The 10538-nt window shown below is 49.1% G+C and overlaps 1 protein-coding gene across 1 annotated transcript in view; it reads right to left on the minus strand.

Moving 5' to 3' along the window:
* MYH9 (myosin heavy chain 9) overlaps positions 1-7212 on the minus strand; it is a 104063-nt gene extending 96851 nt beyond the window's left edge. Inside the window, exon 1 of the mRNA XM_007519363.3 lies at positions 7032-7212. The gene's annotated coding sequence lies outside the window, so the exon portion shown is untranslated. The remainder of the gene's footprint in view (positions 1-7031) is intronic.
* Positions 7213-10538: the final 3326 nt, after the last annotated feature.

A 10538-nucleotide genomic window follows, 5' to 3' on the forward strand; every position in this document is an offset into this window, starting at 1 on the left:
TTTCTCTCTCTGGAAGGGTCATAGGGACCAGGGCTTTAAAGAGGCAACCAGGAAGTGACTTGAAAGTGGAGCAAGAGCTGCACCTTCAACTTCCCTACAGGTATTACTTAGTCCAACTTGCCCTGGCAGGAAGCCATGCCCTTCAATGCCCACTTCCGGAACGTTCTGGAAGGCTCCCTGCAGTCTCAGAGGGAGGGTTCCTGGTGGAGCAGTCAAGTTGGCTAGAGATGAAGAAAAAATGCTGAAGGCACAGTGATTATCATTTCCCAGAATATGAGGGAGTGGATTGGAGCAACTGTTTGAGAGGTTACTCTAGTCAGGTTGGGGAGAAACTCCTGATTTGGTCTTGTCCTCTGCCAAAGGCCAAGTAAGATCCCAGGCCTGGGCATGCAGTGTCCCATTCTGGGTGCTGAATCACTTCAAGCTTCAGAAACGAGTCAGCAGAACAAAAAGAAGGGCCAGAGTAATTCCAACAGGAGCCTAAGTTGCTTTTTAAAGACGCACATATCAGAGTGAGATGGTCGTTGCCCTCGGTCTCCTGGAGTATTTGGCCCCATGAAAGCAAGAGGCACAGGAGGCTGGCCAGCAACCAGCCTTCAGTCCAGCTGCCTATGTGGTGGCAGGCCCATTTTGGACCCAGGGCTAATTTTTGTGTACTCATGGTGATTCATGCCATCCCTCTAGAAGAGCCACAGGCTGCCTGGCAGGGTCACAAGTCTGCCCTGGGACTTCGAAGGGGTCTTCAACAGGAAAAGTGCCAATCACAGTAAACAGAGCTGGCAGCTGCTCTAGAACTCACGACAGCCAAGGCTATGGCCGGCTTCCTTGAGAAGAGCATCGAGGCACTCCGGTTCAAAAAGCCCCTTTGATTACATTTTCCCTGGAATTTGGGCTTTTCCACTGTTATTAATACATTAAAACCACAAGCCAGATGTCTGAAAGAAAACTAAGGAAGGAATAGGAAGAGGCATTCTAGTGAACACAATGACCCCATGTTTGTAAGAAAAAGAAGATCAGGGGTAGATAGCATAGTGGTGATGCAAAGAGACTCTCATGCCTGAGGCTCCAAAGTCCCAGGTTCAATCCCCTGCACCATTGCAAGCCAGAGCTGAGCAGTGCTCTGGTTAACAAAAAAGAAAGAAAGAAAAAGAAGCAGAAGCAGCCGGAAGAGAATAATGGACTGGTTAGCCTTCTGCCCAGCAAAGGGCAGCATATGATCTGGAGCCAGGGGAATTATGGGAAACCTAGCAGAAGGGTGTCTCAAAATGCTTTCCAGACACACACTGCAGGCCTCCCTTTCTCACACAACTCAGAGAAAGCAATCATCTATTATTTCCCAGCATATGAGGGAGTGGACTGGAGCAGACACTTGTTTTAGGGGTTACTCTGGTGATATGATGCCATCGAGAAGAAAAACCAGACCCAAACTGTTCCGATCACAAAAGCCAGTTAAAGATCTTTCCTTCCTTCTTCCTTCTCTGCGCACAGTAGGTTCAACATGCAGTCTGGAATCCAGACCAGTGCATTTTAAAGGTGAGCCCTATAAGACTGACAAGTTGTTGTTGTTGTTGTTTGCTTTTTGTCCCCAGCGTTATCTCTGGGGCTCGGTGCCTGCAATACGAATCCACTGCTCCTGGAGGCCATTTTTTCCCCTTTTGTTGCCCTTGTCCTTCATTGTTGCTGTTATTATTGTTGTTGTTATTACTGTCATTGTTGGATAGGACAGAGAGAAATGGAGAGAGGAGGGGAGACAGAGAGGAGGAAAGATAGACATCTACAGACCTGATCCACTGCTTGTGAAGCGACCCCCTGTAGGTGGGGAGCAGGGGGCTCAAACCGCGGTCTTTAGGCTCGACCTTGCACTCCGCGCCACACGCGCTTAACCTGCTGCGCTACCACCTGCCCCCGCCCCACTCCAGTCACTTTGTTTTTATAGACAACGAAGTTAAGAAAATTTGGGGGCAGGAAGACAGCTCGCCAAGTAGGCCATATGACTTGCCACACCCAGGGGCCAGGGTCAAGTCCTAGTACCACATGGGAGAATCATGGCTCAGTACTGTAATCTCTCTCTCTCTCTCTCTGCCTATCTGAATGAAAAAGTTGGCCTGGGGCAGGGAAATCACACATGTGAGAGGTCGCAGCTTCACCTAAATAAATAAATAAAATTTCAACTCCCTCGGTGACATTTGTAATGCCCATCCCATCCCACCCCCTCCATTCTAGCTTCCTGAGCCCTTTCTTGAAACATTTAGTATTAGCAAATTTCCACATCTTTCCAGCAGTCTCGAGGACACACTATGCTTCATACCAAAGGAGGTTAAAGATCTACTACTTTACCAGCTGATTTCTTCACCGCTTACAACATATTTCATAGAGCAAGATTTATGAGTTAACATATACCTCTGCCTCCTTTTGTAAGGTTTGCAAAGATCCCCACTGTACAGCTGAGCCATGATTTATCTGGCTTTTTATATGGACAGTTAGCTTGTTTCCTGTCTCTTCCCCCATCCCCCCAAAGACAATGTTGTAAAGACTATCCTTGGACATTTCCTTTTGTACATCTGAGTTTATCTGTGTGGTGAAGTCTTAGATTCAGTCAAAGCTGTGCTTTGACACATCCTGCCAAACTACTATACCTTCTAAAAATGAAGACTGCTATAATTTACTAAGCATCCAGAGAACCAGAGACATGAGTGCATCTTGGAGATGTCAAAAATACTGACTCATTCAGTTTTCTAGGTTTGCCAGTGGGTACATTACTGGTATGATGTCTTTGTAAGGTCATAGTGGCACTTTCTATCAAAGTCAGATGCCCTCCAGGACCCCTCCCACACACAAATACACAGACCAGAGCCAGAGCTGTGTGTCAGGTTTCTCTCCAAGCACTCAAGTCCATGGTCTTTTCACATCATTGGCTGGCTGTCTCCTGGATCTTGGAAAACCATATTTTATAACTGAAGCCAGTTTGTACACTAGGACCCGCAAATAAGGTTACTCAGCAAAGACTATCACTCAGTGCATCCAAAAGTCACCTGCAGATGGGCCCCCAAGCCTTGCGTTTTTCTCTCTTGCCCATGAAAACACACACACACACACACACACACACACACACACACACACACACACACACACACACACTCACACACACACCTTATTAGCAGTAGAGAGGAGCCAGGAAAACCAACCTCCTCTTCTCCCATTTCCTCAACTGATCACCCAAGGTTAAAATGGATAATATATTTTCTTCAAAATGTTTATAGCTGCTACCTATCATGTCCTCTAAATGTCTCACTTTTTTTTTTTTTTTTGCCTCCACAGCTATCGCTGGGGCTCAGTGTCTGCACTATGAATCCACTGCTCCTAGTAGCCATTTTTTCCACTGCTGTTGTTGTTGCTGTTCTTGTTGTTGGATAGGACAGAGAGAAATGGAGAGAGGAGGGGATGGTAGAGAGAGAGAGAGAATGACAGACACCTGCAGACCTGCTTTACCACTTGTGAAGTGACCCCCCCCTGCAGGTGGGGAGCCGGATACTCACCATGGGCTCGAACCGGGATCCTTGTGCCAGTTCTTGCACTTCGCACTCTGTACGCTTAACCTGGTGTGTTACCTCCTACATGTTTCACTTCTTTTAGTTCTCACATCTAACCCTGCAGGGGAGCTAGGTACCACATACCCCACGTCACACATGAGGCTATGGCAGTCTGTGTTCATAAAGCTAGCTCAGGGGCCAGGCAGTGGCGCACCTGGTTAAGTGCACACACTACAGTGCACAAGGACCCAGGTTCAAGCCCCTGGTCCCCACCTGCAGGAGAAAGCCTCACCAGTGGTGAAGCAGGGCTGCAGTTGTCTCTGTCTCTCTCCCTCACTATCTCCCCCCTCTCTCAATTTCTTTCTGTCTCTATCCAATAATAAATAAATAAATATATATTTTTAAAAAATTATATAAAAGCTAGCTAACGGAGCTCCAAAGTGCAAGACCCCACTTGCCCCAGCTCTAAGAATGGGATTCTGTAAGTCACAGGGGGCATGACTTCCCAGAGGGCCGGGCAGCCAGGACTCCTTTCTGTGATGACCAGAAGACAAGGGTGTGCAGTGCACCAAGGGTTAAAGCTGAGAAGCAGTGGCTCTCTGGGCCTGCACAAAGGGAAAATGCACTTCCTGCCCCTGCGGGCAGAGACGCTGTTTTGTGCTCAGCAAATTAGAACGTTTGTTTAATTAAGAAGACACACAGATTTTGTTATTCTAAATATTTTTGGAACATGATGCTTGGGAGGAAGCTGTCAAAGCACAGTCCCCCACCCCTTTGGGTTTCTCTCTGTCCCCCTCCAAGAGAAGGGAAAGGCCAAGCTTAGTGGAAAACAACAGCCAACCCCTCCTCTGCTTTTGAAATAAAGATGTCAGGCTGGTAAGGCTGTCCTAAGTACTTTATTGAAGGATTAGCTAGAAGAGGAAGTGAAGAAAGCAGAGCTAGCCCTGTTTTTAGTAATACCCTACCAGGCCACACAACAATGCTGCATTTTTTGAGTGTGCTTTTTCTCCTTTTAATAAACTAACAGATGGGGGGGGGCATAGCATAATGGTTATGCAAAGAGACTTTCATGCTTGAGGCTCTCCAGTCCCAAGTTCAATCTCCTCACCGCCATAAGCCAGAGCTGAGCAGTGCTCTGGTAAAAAATAAATAAATAAATGTAATAAACTAAAAGATCTTTGGTTTTTTGGTGTTTTTTTTTTTTTTAGGGGGGTTGTTTGTTTTTCCTGGACCAAGAGCAGGCAAAAGAGGTCTGTGATTAACATGCTTCCTTCATCCCACAAGAGAGCTAAAAAGTTTCAAAATAAAAACCAGAAAGTCAGAGCTCTGATCCCCTTCCCTATACTAACAAGTGTCCTGTAGACAAGTGGCCCCGCCTTCCAAGAGGCACCTCATGGGCTGACCTTCCCCAGACTCTGCTCCCTCCCCACCACACACACATACACACACAGCTCCACACACACCATGTCCCACACCTGGCTCTGCCAACACCTGGATCTACCCACAGGCACTGCCAAGACTTGCTGAGTATGAACAGCAGGGTGCTTTGGTGTCACCCTGCAGCCAGCTGTGGGGGCACAGTGGCTCTCAAATTACACTGGGCAATCTCTTGAAGCTTTTAATTACCCCTCAATTATCCACTAAAGGAGTCCTCACTTTCCAACATGGGGAGCTTTGCCTCACTTTGCCAAGCCTGCAATGTGCTCCTTCTTGGAGGCGGACTCCCTACTCGACCCAGACAGAAGCGGCCCCTTCGAAATTCCTAGAGTCCTTTGTCTATGGTGTGCTTGGGACACTCATAGACTGCCTTTGTGTTTCAGTTATTCGACCACTATTTCCCCCTTGAGGAGAGGCAAGGTCCCCAAGAGCAAAGGAGTGCTCTGGGCTCTTGAAGAGTGGGACTCTCCCAATCCCCATGACTCACTGTACCTTTCTGGGATCTCTGTGGCTTCTCCTTCCCTTTAGTCATCTGCAGATTTATCTGGTGAGGGAAGGCAGGGGCCAGATCTTTTCCACCTCACACCCCTACCACCACCTGGCAGAGTCCCAGGCACAGAGAAGCCAGTTAAATATTTGCTCAATTACACATCTGTGTGCCCTCCCCCTCCCTCCCGGTAGCCTGGTATAGAAATCGACTAATATTAATCAAGCGGCTGTCTAACAGGCCTCAAAGCCAATATCCCTTCCTCATGCAAAAAGGGAATGAGCCACCCCTGAGGTTATCGGATGCCCTGGAGGGCAGGCAGGAATGGCCACCGTGCCGGCAGTAACCCTCAGCAGTTACTTCGAAACCCTGCTAGACACAGCAAAGGGTGCAGTAGACGGAGAAGCGGCGGGGCCTCGTAACTGCCCAGCGGCCAGAGCCGGAGCGGCAGGTCTCGGGAACCTTCTCCCCACGCCCGCTGGGTGGGGCCCGGGCAGACAGCGGCCTGGGCACCGTCCCTACCCTCCACCTTTGGGGCAACCGGCAACCCAGTCCCGAGGGTAATCAGTTTCAGTTTGAAGCAGCTCTCTCCCTCTCTCTCTCTCTGGAGAAGGGTCTGCGGTAGGAGGGTGCTGGGGCGTGGCCCTAAGGCAGGATGGGGTGACGATCCCCCACCCCCCACCCCCACCCCGGGTAGGGAAGCAGGGTGGGAGGTGCTTCAGACCCCGGATCTGGCCCCATGGGGGAGGGGGGCGTCTCAGTCCAGGGCAGGTCCCGCAGGAGCCGACCCGGCTTCCCGCCGGTGCAGGTGGCCCCCAGGTGCGGCCGAGCCAGGTGTGCTGCCCGGCCGCCCGGTGGCTGCAGGTCCTCCGGGGCCTCCTGCCTTGGGGAGCAGAGGTCAAAGTCAGCAGCTGAGTGAGAAGCACCCTGGAGGGTGGGGGCGTCTTTCCTGCCTCGCCGCCGGGTGCCTGGCGGGCCCCCCTCCCCCGCCGGGCGAATGAGGAAGTGGCGAGCGAGGGCGGAAACCCGAAGCCAGTCGCAATGTCTGCTGCGGGTCTGCGGGGTTGACTCCGGAGGACGCCCTGACAGCTGCCAAGCGGTCCCGGGCTGCCCGTTACCTTCGTCTCGGGAAAACCACTGGAAACTTCGCAAAGGAGCGGGCTGCAGCGCCGAGCGCGCCCCCGCCCCGGGGACATAGATCGATCGGCCGGGTCCGAGGGGAGCAGCCGCTCCCCGGAAGGGGTTAAAAAGTTTGCCCAACTTGGGCGCAGGGCGAGGCGAGGCGAGGGCGGGGCTCGTGCCCCGGCGACCGCGGGGCGGTGGAGGCCGCCGGGTGCCCCGCGGAGCGAGCTGGGGGCAGGGGGTGCGGGGGTCCCCGGAGCCTCCCCGAGCCTCACTGCCCGCGGCGGGACTCCACGCCGGCTCCCGGCCTCCCGCGAGGATGCGGCGCCCGCCCAGGCCGAGGACCACGCGCCCGGCCGCGCAACCCGGACCCGGACCCGGACCCGCCGCGCGTCCCGTCCCCGCCGCCCCCGGCTGGCTGCCCGGGGCGGAGCCTGGCGGCGGGACCCGCTCACCTGAACCTGGATTTGCCCCGGGAAACAGGCGCCGCTTCCCCCTGAGAGGGCTTTCTCGAGCGCTCCGGTGAGGCGGGTGGGGCGAGCGCTCGAAGACGGAGCCGCAGCAGATGAACCTCGCTCAGCTCTCTGTGCCCAGCCCAGGAACCGCGGTGATCTGCGCGCCTCACCGCACCCAGCTCCGTTCCTCGGCGCCTTCCCGCCCCGCCTCCAATTATCGCCATTCCCCGCCAGCCCCGCTCGGGGGCGGGGCCTGAGGGATGTTCCCACCTCCCAGACGGGCCTCATCCACTCCAATCCGCTGCTGGTCTTGATAGACAGGTGAATTAGCCAATGAGAAGGAAAGGAGGCACCTTGAGGGCGCCACTCCTTCCATTCCAGTCCCTGGCGGGAGCCCCGCCCCCTAGAGCGGGACCTGCGGAGCCAGGGTCCCAGGAAGATTGACACAAGAGAAGCCCAATCAAAGCGAGAGTCACTGGGTTTTTGGTGCTGTGCCTGGGCCTCGCCCGCGGGAGAAGGTTGTTCAGAGGGATTGGCCCCAGACTGTTTTTCCCAGCCCCGTGTCATCCTACCAGTACCGATTTTAAGTACCATATATGGGAAAAGTGCTATTTTACATAATTGCGATGGCCTGTGGAGGCGGACATGAACTCAGCCAGAGATCCCTGGTGGGCGCCCAGTTTGATTCTTGAGCCTCTGGAGAGCAGGCTCAGTCTCCAGTCCATTCCTCTGCCAGGAATGCCTTTCCCAGCCTCGCTTTACCTCTACGTGATTAAGCACATGCTGCTTTTCAGAAATTTATCACAAAAAAGGGAAAATAAACTATATGTAAAATAGTCAAAGGACACTTTTTTTCTCATTTTTAGATATAACTACAAAAGGTTTTTTTTTTCTGAATTAAAAACAAACAACAAAAGCATAATAGCCCATTGTCCATACAATATTTTCTCCTGGGGCCAGGTGGTGACGCACCTGGTTGAGCGCACATGTTACCGTGGCAAGGACCCGGGTTCGAGCTGCAGGTGTTTCTTTTTCTCTCTCCCTCTCTATCTCCCCTTTCCCTCAATTTCTGTCTCTATCCAATAAATAAACATGATTAAAAAAATCAGTATTTTCCCCGTTGATTTCAGGTACCGTCTTCATCACCTATGGCATTCTTACATGTGGTTGGATCTGTTTCTGGGTTGTATTCAGCCATCTTCCTCTGTATTCCTGTGCCAGTTCCACCTTATTTTAATAATGGTAAATGTATAATACATATTATAGCTAAAAAGACAAATTTCACTGCTCCCTTTTTAAATTTTTTTCCCTTTTGTTGCCCTTGTTTATCGTCATTATTGTTATTATTGCTGTCGTTGTTGTTGGATAGGACAGAGAGAAAGAGAGAGGAGGGGAAGACAGAGAGAGAAAGACACCTGCAGACCTGCTTCTCAGCCTGTGAAGCGACTCCCCTGCAGGTGGGGGCCGGGGGCTCCAGCCAGCCTTGTGCTTGCTCGTGTGCACTTAACCCTGAGCCACCACCCGGCTCCCATTCCTTCCTGTTTTAATGTTGTTCCTGCTATTGTGACTAAACTATTCTTCCAAGTGAACTTTGTAAGAAAAAAAATATGATCTACAGGCAAAAGAAAAGCGTGTGAGGAGGGAAGGTTTTGTACATCAGTGACAACGAATTACTACTGTTGACAGTGCAAACACACAAAAAAGGATACTATAATTCACCTATCAAATTTTTGAAAGCCATATTGGCCAGGATTTATATAGATTCAGGTGGTGAAATAAACTAATCAACTTTCTTTTGAGAATTCATCATTTTAAAAGTTCATAGTTATGAGTTTAAAAGGTCATTGCCTTAAGGATGTCAGAATGGGGGGGAGCAATTTGAGGAAAATTAGTCAGTAGTTTATAAATTCGCACGTGCCTCGAGTCTTTATAGATTATCTAGTCTACTGCCTCCATTTGCAGACAAGGGACCTGAGACCCGTTCTGTACAGGAAGTCAGAGCCCTAGTATGTAGGTATCTCAGTAAGTGTCCGGTGAGATCGCATGTATCTTTGTCATTGTTCAGTTTTTTCTTTGCTAGATTTTATAACCGTGGCATTTAAATATTCAAACTTTAATTGTTCCTAGGAAGAACTTAAGACAGATTTTAAAAGGTGAAAGCTTACATGCTTTGTTTTTATAAAAGTAAGACATTTTCCAAAAAAAAGCTCTTTGCAATGTAATTTATAGTAGCAAATTATTAAAATATTATTAAAATAAAGATACAGTAATTATGAGACTGATGACAAATAACCAGGAAGTCATTCAATTTTATGCAGATATGTATTTATTAATTTAAGATATTCTGTGAGGAATTGCAAATTATAGAATGCTAGGACAACACTCTCACTTCTGTTCAGTGTGTGTGTGTGTGTGTGTGTGTGTGTGTGTGTGTGTTTGTGTGTGTGAATGTCTCAGAGAGAATGAGGTTTAAAAGGCACTATCTTCCTGGCTCCAGCCCTTGGCTCCTCACCTGCATGGGAGTCACTTCACAGGCAGTGAAGCAGGTCTGCAGGTGTCTCTTTTTCTCTCCCCCTTTCTGTCTCCCCTCCTCTCTCCATTTCTCTTGGTCTTATCTAACAATGACGACATCAACAACAGCAACAATAACAACTACAACAACAATAAAAAATAAGGGCAACAAAAGGAAAAATAAATATAAAAATTTTTTAATTAAAAAAAATAAAAGGCACTATCTATTGTGTGGAAAACTGAGAAATGTTATGCATATACAAACTACTGTATTTACTGTTGACTATAAAACATTAATCACCCAATAAAGAAATTTTATTTAAAGGCACTGCATCAATGTGTAGATAGGTACTATACTTTGGTATATGAATTCTTTTTGGCTTATCTGTTTGGTTTTTTAAGTATATTGCTGATTGTTTTATTATTATTTTAGATGTTCTGATGTACCTAATTTACAAACTGGGTTTTTTTTTATAAATATTTTTAAAGTTTTTTTAAATCTTTGTTTATTCCTTTTTTGTTGCCCTTGTTTTATTGTTGTAGTTATTATTGCTATTGATATCATTGTTGTTGGATAAGACAGAGAGAAATGGAGAGAGGAGGGGAAGACAGAGAGGGGGAGAGAAAGACAGACACCAGCAAACCTGCTTCACCGCTTGTGAAGCAACCCCCCCTGCAGGTGGGGAGCCGGCGGCTCGATTTGAACCCAGATCTTTATGCTGGTCCCTGCCCTTTGCGCCTCATGTGCTTAACCTGCTTCACTACCGCCCAACTCCCTACAAACTGGATTTCCTACAAACTGAGGCACAAAGGTGTGCCATCCTTGCATACACAGGCTTTGGTCCTGGCCTTGGTCTCAAGCATTCACTGAGCTTGGGAGGGGTCCTATGATGACCAGAGAAAGGCATCTGTACTGACACTTTCATAGATGAACCTTCCAAACACCATGCTCCGTGAAAGGCTGTATACAAAGGACCTATAAGACCCATTTTATAA

This window comes from Erinaceus europaeus, chromosome 4 (genome assembly GCF_950295315.1).
Source record: "Erinaceus europaeus chromosome 4, mEriEur2.1, whole genome shotgun sequence".
Taxonomy (NCBI): domain Eukaryota; kingdom Metazoa; phylum Chordata; class Mammalia; order Eulipotyphla; family Erinaceidae; genus Erinaceus; species Erinaceus europaeus.